The 9,884-nt window shown below is 48.1% G+C and overlaps 1 non-coding gene across 1 annotated transcript; it reads left to right on the top strand.

Annotated features, from left to right (window-relative positions):
- Positions 1 to 9,801: 9,801 nt before the first annotated feature.
- Positions 9,802 to 9,874, top strand: TRNAV-AAC. Its single transcript has one exon. It is a non-coding gene; the product is annotated as a tRNA-Val (tRNA).
- The last annotated feature ends 10 nt before the right edge of the window (positions 9,875 to 9,884 follow it).

The following is a 9,884-nucleotide window of genomic DNA, read 5'->3' as shown; positions in this document are numbered from 1 at the left end:
TCCCATGATACAGTTGTTTAAAGGAATATTAGAGTGATGAAAGAAGTGATGGAATTCTGCTCTTTAGGAGGCTCGGAGGCTGGACCGGAGAGAAAAGGTTTAAGCATGCAGACGTGGTAAATGTTCCTGATCCTGGAAGTTTGCGACCTAGAAGACAGTTTTATGCACGAAGAGCCTGGTCCCTCCGGAAACAATAGGGCTCGATGGGTCTGCTGCCCCGGGCAAGGGGACAGGCGGATAATGCTGCTGAGCACCTCCCATCCACAGCCTCAACAGGGGGTCAGGATCCTCACCCCCGTTTTATAGAGCAACAATCCAAGAGGCTCAGAAGGGCACATCTGGACCCAGTAGCAGCCCTGGGACCAAACCCCCTTCATCACTTGGTTTCAGTCAGTTTTTATCCTTTCTGCCTCGTGTTGTCCCCCACGGAGCACAGCGAAGCGCCCAACTGTACAATTCAGATAAATACCAGTACAGTAATAAGAAACAGCCTTATTAAAATACTAATTGCAGCACTAAAATGTTTACCATGAAATTATCGCAGCTGCCAATATTCCATCATTAATGTACGAAAGTCTGATTATCTTTTCCATAAAAACAGAGAAATTCCAGCCTTTAAACTCGTTATCGTTGCAAGCCAGAATGTTATGATAATGCACGAGAACTTCAGTTTGCAGCTGTAAAATTCCCAAAAGTCTTGTGACTCGGCTGTAACTTTGTTATAGATGATTACCTTCCTCACTCACACAGCTCCCACACTGGCTTTTGGGAAACAAAGTGTATATTCCACAAAAGCAAACAGCAAATTTATTTAAATAAACGAGAAATGTGGAAAGCAATTTTTCCTACAACGTAGTGCCGTGTACTAGAAAGGCTGATGTTTGCACATCTAGTTTCAAATCACACAATGCATTTTTAGAGGCAAAAGTAAAACTGAAGATCTGCAAATGCTGATCTCTGACACTATTTTAAATGGGGTCATGTTGTCAAAATAATTTATCAAAATGAATCCTAAACAGGATAGACAAGAAATAGAATTCTTTAATTTGTGCAAAGATATGTTTTAATTAGTTTCTCAACCAAAGATAAACTGAAAATTAGTGCTGTTTTGAGCAAACTTGAAAGGGAACAAAAATCTAGTGTTAACCAACATTTCTCCATCACTTGAGTTTATCTATAATATACACTGGAAAGTGCACTTTAAATACCTGACTTCATTATAGTACTCTCCTGTGAAGCTTAAACATTGTCTTTCCAAACTTTCGTTTTCAAGTGGATTCTATAAAAATTTATTTTAATTGCAAATCTTTCGATTTAATGGTAGTTTGCCTGCACTTAGAAAAAAAAGAAGAAAAGAAAAATAAAAGAAAAAAAAAGAAAAAAAAAAGGAAAAAAAAAAAGAAAAAAGAAAAAAGAAAAGAAAAAAGAAAAGAAAAAAGAAAAGAAAAAAGAAAAGAAAAAAAAGAAAAGAAAAAAGAAAAGAAAAAAAAAGAAAAAGTATTTACACATAGTTTTACTTAAATTCCTACCAGAGAATGATCCTCCCTGCATATTAAATTCTGTAATGCACCAAGCTCCACTCGGATGTTTTACAAATGAATGTCTGTTGCCATCTACCGTTGGAAAAATAGGATCAACAGCAAGAGCACATCCCACAGACCTTCACAGCACAGATAAGATACAGAAAACAAAGGCTTCAGCAGCCACAGGGGAGCAGCTCACCCTAACGAAATCTTTGAAATACAATATTCAACTGACCAAAGAGAGGTGGAAAAAAGTCCTTCTACTCCTAAACTACCATCATTTTAGGTCTGATACAGCTGGGAAGTATACATGGATCCAAATACTGGTTTTTCTGTACAGACCTGAGGGTTTGTAAGACTTCACCCAGAACTGCAGCTGGAGTTGAATACACACAGATCAACTAATAAAGCTTAATTTTAACACGCTAATAGGCCCACCCAAGTTACAGTCATTTCAGGTCTCCACAGCCTGGAAACTGTAAATGCAGGAGGTAAAAGCCATCCCCCAGCTTTCGGAGCAAAGGCCATGCAGTGCAAAGCTCTGCCTTCAAGGCAGACCTGCTCTGACCCAGCAAGCAGGTCAGAGTCACCGAGCACAGGACCAAGGCTCCCGTGCCAGAGGTTTAGCACTGCCTGGGGTCGCTTTTTCCAAACTTGTTTTGGATAGAACTTCCCAGCTTGGGAGTGTTAAGCTGAATGCAGAGAACTGGGCAAAGAAAAGCACAGAGAGTTATTACATTCTTAAACCATCTTTAGTCCACGTTTTTTAGTATTTACAAAGATTTGATTGCGTGATTTCACTTCACCATTAAATTACTTATGTAAAAATGATTGAGATGTATGCTTCTTCCATTCCCTCTGCTGATAAATGTCCTTAGATACCACATCCAACCACACTTTCAAAGTACCCCTTGTTGAGGCAATCTACAAACAGAATTAGGGTAGGGTTCTATTAATGTTTGCCAGACCTGTCGGAGGTTAAACAGCCTTTGAATTAAACCATTCTTTACTCTTTGATAATTATTATTTCTCCTTAAGACACTTTTTGTTGTCTCATAAGCAAGGTCAACTTGAACTGTTTTGTCCGACTCAATATCGCAGTTCAACGTTAACTCTGCTCGCGCTGTTCTTACAAAGTCTGCCTGTGCTGCCACCTCTGCCAACAACTCTAGGAAGCATTTAGCAGAATTTTCACTAAGTGAAAATATTCCAGCTTTTCTGTTGGTCATTTCAAGTACATAGCAAAGCGTACTTCAAATTTGCACACAAAGTCATACCAACACGGGAAACTTATTCTGATTTGCTCAAGTTTATCCATCTTTGCATATAAACCTCTTGAACTGATTTAAACCTTCCTTGGTTTGTTTGTTGTGCACTGATACGTCACACAGAGCCCAAACAATCGTGATTGCTTTTAAACTAATGCAAGAAAGCTAAAATGTAAACTGGAAACAGAATAATGAAAGCAATGTAAATTCTGCTGCTTTTCTAAACAGCAAGTTGTTCAGGGGGTGGGAAAGGGTAACGACACTGAAAGGTGGCTGAAGGCAGAGCCAGGAGTGGAACACTCTGGACCCCGCCTGCCACACAGCACCACAGCTGGAATCAACCCTGGGTTGGGATTTCATGCTTAGAAAGGTGCACTTGAAAATGTGGTAAAGGGGGAGTTCCAGTCGTCCCTTCAGGGGCCCCACATCTGTCAGCTCCCCAAACACCCTCAGAAGCGGGCTGTTTGCACAAGCACGGTAACATTACCCCTCCTGCTACCCTGTCAATTCTATGGGATCTCCTAAGAGATTTCATCCACGTTGTGATGATTTTTTTTCTCTAGGTTCTCCACAGAAGAGGAGCAATTTCCCACAGGGACAGAAAACTCTGGAGTGTTTGGGAACAGCACACTAAAAGATGACCATGCAGAAGGAAGCCAACCCCAGGCACATAAGAGTGCAGTGAGGCCATTTCGTGCTGCTGGGGTTTCAGACAGTGCTGTATCACCTTTGGCCAGAGCACTGTCCATGTGCCCAACCTGGTACAGCAAATGGGTGACTGACCTCGAGCAGTGATAACACTTTAACCAGACACAAGCAGACAGCAGCAAGCCATCCTTCAAAGCTCACTGTCCAAACATTTCCCACAGAAACTCCTGACAACTTGGTGTTAATTCCTGAGCATCTGGCACTCAACAAATCACCCAGGATGCAAAGCCCTAAATCCCAAACCAACTGTGTGGCAGCCCAGAGTATCAACCTCAATAATGTGCTTCCATAACTACGGAGCACAAGATCCCCTCTTCTCCCAAAAATCATCACCTGATCATAAACTTCTCAGTGCACACAAGCTTCAAACAAACTACTAGATTTTTAAAAAGAAAAAAAAAATCTGGAGATATTAAGAAGAGCACTTACACTCTGAGGGAAGAAAATCAACTAAGTGCCACACAATTCAAGCTCGGTGCTGAGGTGGAGCTACTCCAGGAGGTGCTGGCTCTTGCAGGTAACCAGTGCTCAGCCAGGTAAGTTCTGCTTGGAGGGGAGACACTGAATACAATTCCTTTGACACAGCTGGGAATGGTTTTAAACTCTTCAGGGGAGAAATCACCGAGAGCTTCTTTTTTCATTCCTAAAAAGCCACACTAGCACCTTTCACCATTTCCCTGGGGACAGGAGGGCACCTGCAGACTGTTCAGAAACAGTAGCAACAGCTCCATTTGTTGTAATCTCTGCAACAATACAGCATTGCACAGTTTCCCTTCCTTCCAGAAATACATAGAAACAAAAGTAGACCAAGCTCTCAGTTTCTTAGCGTTTTTACTCTGACATGGATCTGCAGAGCACATACTTTTTCATGCATGCAGAAACTTGGCATTTTAAGCTTATTATCTCTTTCAGAGAACTGACAGTGAAAAAAAACCCCATTGTAAATGCCACAAAACCAGATATATTTAGGAGACACGACTTTTCTCAGAGAGAGAATTGTAAGACAAGGAGAGTTTCATTTGAAAAATGTAATGTAGTAAGTGCATGAAATATCTTGGCTTTACATGTTTAGTCACGAGTCTGAAATGAAGTATTTGATGCTAAATGAAAGCTGTTGCTTGGAAACAAGATAAAACAGTGAAAACACAGTTGTTTGAACCAAGAAAGAGCATTACAAGAGGCAGAGCCAGTGCTAACTTTAGCTGGATCGGGTTTATTAAGCAACATTCAGATTCCACTACCAGAAAGGACCTACACATCTTCCAGTGTGTGGGGTCAGACTTTCCCATATCTACTTATTCTGGCAGCAGAACGTTTCTTTCAAACAGAATCAAAAAATTAAGTACCCAAGTTCACTCCCATCCTTAGTGCAAAGAAATGGAGGCCACAAGATGGCACTGGTCAAACACTCAGGAAATTATGGAAGGGCTGGTTAATATGAGCACTGAGCGATTCCCGAGCCCTGTTTGTAGGGCCATGTCTGTTCCCTGCTGAGGCCTGGGATGGGGCAGTGGGGCACCCTTGGCTCCATCACACCAGCAGCTCCAGGGAACCTTCTGCAAGTGGTCGGTACAGAAAAACCAAGAAGGTCTGGCCTGTGGCCAGAATTACCAGCAGAGGTAACTGAACAGCCCATTCCCATGATGGTGATGGCAGGAGGTGGGCTCTGGGCACTCCTCCCTCTGTGCTTGCACACCGTCAGGCACGTTTGGTGCCGGGCCTGGCACAACTCAGGCAGGTTTTGGTGCTGTGGCTCAGCACACCGTCAGGCAGGTTTGGTGCCAGGCCTGGCACAACTCAGGCAGGTTTTAGTGCTGTGGCTCAGCACATCACGGGCAGGTTTTGGTGCTGTCGCTCAGCACATCACGGGCAGGTTTTGGTGCTGTGGCTCAGCACATCACGGGCAGGTTTTGGTGCTGTCGCTCAGCACATCACGGGCAGGTTTTGGTGCTGTGGCTCAGCACATCACGGGCAGGTTTGGTGCTATGCCTGGCACAACTCAGGCAGGTTTTGGTACTGTGGCTCAGCACACCATAGGCAGGTTTGGTACCGTGCCTGGCACATCTCAGCCAGGTTTGGTGCTGTGCCTGGCACATCTCAGCCAGGTTTGGTGCTGTGCCTGGCACATCTCAACCAGGTTTGGTGCTGTGCCTGGCACACCACAGGCAGGTTCTCTTCATGGCAGCGCCAAGGCCTCGGTACAGAGAGAGGAATGGGACAAGCCCTGACACCTTCCTCTCACAATCCCTGTTCCACACCTCAGCGAAATATTTGTCCCCAGTGCTCAGTCTCGCATGTTTCCGCAAATTCAGCCCCGCGCTGCTAGAAATCGATGAGTAGAACTCAACATTTCCTAAACTCGATGCGTTAAATCCGGCATTTCCGAGCTCCCATGGCCGCAGGGCTCTCTCTCCCAGATAAGATCTCGGCATCCCGCACCGGGGGGCACACAGCGAACCTCGGCGGGGACCGACGCCTTGGGGGCTCCCTTTGACGTCCCCGGCCAGCCCGGCAGAGCCGGTGGGTCCGCTTGGACCCCCCGACCCCGGTGGGTCGGACCGTGCCGGTGGAGATGGGGGGGTTTGGGGGGTGTCGGGGCGGCGCCGGCCGCGCACCCCACGGCTGAGGGAGCCGCGGCTGCCCAGCCCGGCGGCGCCGCTCCCGGTTTGCTCTGCTGGGACCCCCGACTGCCCGGGGCTGGGGGGGGACCGCCTCTTTTCTCCCGGCCGCCGCCGAGGCTGACAGAGACGAGCTCTTCGCGGCGGCAATGGCCCTGGGCCGGCCGACCGCGGCCTCCGTGCGGCGCGGCGGCGGGAGCGCTCAGGGCTGCGGGACGGGGACCCCAGAGCGGGCCGGGGTGAGGAGCCCCCTCGCTGACATTTTTTAATGCCGGACCCCTTTCCTCCTCCGCCTCCCCCCACCCCCCCGGGCGCTCCCCTCGCCCGCTGAAAGTCAGCGAATAAAACAGCGGGCAGGCGAAGGGAGCGCGGGCGCCATTAGGGTTAGTTAGCAAGGGACCTCCCCACACGGCACGCACCAGGGGCGCGCCTCGCACCGCCTCTTAAAGAGCCGCGGCCACGCCCACCGCGCTCCCATTGGCAGGAGGGGCGCCCTCCTCCGTCGCCATTGGATGGGTCGGGAAGAGAGGGCGGGGCGTTCAGAGTGGCGGGAGTTTGGAACGCGCCGCGTGCTCGCGGGAGCGCGCCAGGACCGGGAGCGCGCCCGCCCCGCCCCGCGGCCGGGATCCGGGATTTGGGAATGGAGCTGGGATCTGGGATAGGGAACCGGGACACGGAGCCGGGCCCGGGGCTTAGAGTGGGAGTCGGGGGCTGGTGCCAGGATTTAGGGGCTGGTACTTGGGGTTTGGGAGCTTGTGCCAGGGATTTTGGGGGCTGGTACCAAGATTTAGGAGGTGGTGCCAGGATTTAGGGGCTGGTGCCAGGATTTTGGGTGCTGGTGTCTGGGGGTTTAGGGCCACGACTTGGTGCCCGCGGGCTGAACTTAGGGGGCCACATTCAAGTCCCGCCCGTCCCAGCCGAGGAGCCCTGGTGAGGAGCCGGGCGCAGACCCCGCCTTCCCCCCCGAGCAGGGCTGTGCCAGCCCCCCGCGCTCCATTGGATGAGAGTATTTGTTTATCTCTGCCGTGACCTCTCGGTGCCAGGCGGATGCTCCCTGAAGGACCTGCTTCCTGGAGCACTCCCCTTGGACACCGGCTGCCTCCCCTCTGCCGCGTCACGTTCCTCAGAGGTTTTAGTGTGTTTGCTTTCTGACACTGAGATTTCCATGGAAAAGCAAGGCGTTCCCAGGCAGTGCAGTTGTGCAGGTACAACGAAATGTAAAGCAGTAGTGTAGAGCTCTTGGTCTTCTCAACTTTAGTCATACATGTGCTGTTCATTATCGTTCTGGTAAAGAGCCTCAAAAAAAGTATTGTACACCTATTCAGAAAGATGTATTCATGGACTAACTAGGAATAAATTGTGCCAGACGATTTTATTGGTGTTCCCCCTAGACTCTGGCTCCCAGGTAACTGTAATCTCATATTATTTTCCATGAAGTGTTAACTAAAATCTGTTATAAAATCACATGTATTTTAGAAACATTTTCTGTGCACTGTTTTAGGCTCAGCCTCCCTATACTCTGACACAGTTATTGGCTGGGAGGCACTCAAGGAAGAGAGAAACCTTCGAACAAAACTGAAAATTTCTTATTAGGAGGGGCTTTGAGTTTGACCCCAACACCTCCCGGGAGCATGCATTCAACTTAATTCCAGGGAAGAGGCCACCAGAAAACAGCAGAAAGGACTGCAGTGGGAGTAAGTCCTTACACCAACATGATGATAATTCATTCATGATAGAATTGGAGTGGAGCTTGTCAATCCCTGATAACTCTGTGCCAACATCAGGACAGTGACAGAGGGTTTCAGGGCAACTAAACCTTTGATTCTGAACTGTAATTTCACGGAAGGTGGTAAGTTTTTTCCACCTCAGTAGGATAATTAGTCATCTCTTCCTTGAGCCTGAGACACACATAATTAATTTTACTTTTGCGCCTTGTACAATCAGCTTCTCAGCTCTGGTGACGTAAGAGGTGCCACTTTCTTTGAGAACCCATGCTCAGTGCTGTTTAAGTTCACAGCTGTCCAGGTCAATAACATGGAAAATAATAATAAATGTGGAAAATAACACGGGGCCAGGAGCAGCCTTAAAAAGATTGGGGTCACTGATTGTCACTGTGGGTGACACCATAACTGGAGTCTATGACATGGCGTGTGCTGGGACATCAAGTGTGAGCAAAGCCTGGACAGACACAGAGCTGGCACATCAGCCTGCTCAGGGAGTAGCTGTGCCACTTCTTCCCCACAGCCTCACATCTGCCCAGAACATGACAATCCCGTGCTTTTTTGGATACCTACAGGAATCAAACAAAATACAGTGTTATCGGACAAGTATTTTTCCACCCCAGTCTCCATGGCAACACCAGCATCTCCCTCTGGTCAAGGTACTCTGGAATTCTCATAGGTAAAGGACATTGGGAATGTATATATCTAAATTATGTGGTTTGTTTTGAAAAAAATACTGGAAATATATTTGACCTGTTCACAATCCAGGCAAATTCAGCAGCTGTGAGAGCTGAGACCATTCAGCTCTTTGGAGAAGGTTATAGCATGTGACCTAAACAGGACCTTCCTTCCTTAACCGTGGTCGTCAAGCTGTGACTGAAAATATTATTATGCCAACAGCAATACATATACATTAGTTAATTTGTATTGTGTTTTATTAGTTTATTTACAGTTATTAAAATTTAATCCTTGGGGACTGCTGAAGATCTTGCAGGAACAAAATGGGTGTAATTATGTTACTTTGTTATTGTGTTATCTGTGTTGGGAAGATATGGGGGTGGGTTGCAATGTCAAACTCACATTGAGTGCTACAGTTGTGCAGAAGTTGGATTCCCAGAAGTGTTTTTCCACATGGACCTGGGAGATGTTACAAGAACAAAAAGAGCTATTAAGGATGCTCATTTTGTCACCTCTGTGCACGCAAATCCTTGCAGCCGTTAGAACCTCTGCAAGATTACAGCAGTAGCATTAAGAAATCTTGTAGCTGCCACTGCCAAACTCAACAGAACGTTGTCGCTACTTGCTTCCAGCTTTCTTTCCTTTCCCCTTTCCCTTCCCTGTCACTCTGGAGCCTTTCCTATTTCATTTCTCTCAGTTCTTTTTACTCCTTCTCCCACTGGCTGGGGTTTGGCTTGTGTTCCCCTTTGCAAAGGATGGCAAAACCAAGTTCCCTTCTGTAGCTGCTTCCAAGATCAGGCATTTTTAGTGCCCAGTGGAGTAGAAAATCCGGGAGGATTAGTGGCTTCCCCATTCTCCAACTCCAGCTGCAGCGAGAGGCCTGCGGAGGAGTCGCTGCCTGGTGTGACACGCTCTGTGTCCTGTTCCCAGCTCGGCTGTGCGTTCATCTGCCCTTCCAGCAGTGCCAAACACTTCCCATCTCCTCCTTGAAATTTCTGTTTCACATGGATGGTGCTATTCCCGGTGTGTGTGGGCAGCACTGGACTACCCCGGAGCCCCCCGCGCGTGGGGGTGACCTGCGGGGGGAGAGGGGACGGGAGGCGGGAGGAGGATGCGGGTCTTCGTGGGGTATTTGACGGGTCCCTTGGGATGCAGATCTCCCCGATCCCGGTGCTTTGTGCACTTCGCGGGGCAGGATGAGACACCGGAGGTCGTGGTAGGGACAGCGAGGACGGTGGGGAGAGAAGGAATTAGTGGATAACTGGGAAAAACGAGTACCAGCGGAGTTTCCGTAGTGTAGTGGTTATCACGTTCGCCTAACACGCGAAAGGTCCCCGGTTCGAAACCGGGCGGAAACACCCGCCGAGG

Source organism: Pipra filicauda, unplaced genomic scaffold, assembly GCF_003945595.2.
Source record: "Pipra filicauda isolate LSUMZ 115617 unplaced genomic scaffold, ASM394559v2 scaffold244_size1468961_pilon, whole genome shotgun sequence".
NCBI classification, from domain to species: Eukaryota; Metazoa; Chordata; class Aves; order Passeriformes; family Pipridae; genus Pipra; species Pipra filicauda.
Note: the sequence above shows the minus strand (reverse complement) of the source record. Positions and strands in the feature narration are given on the sequence as shown.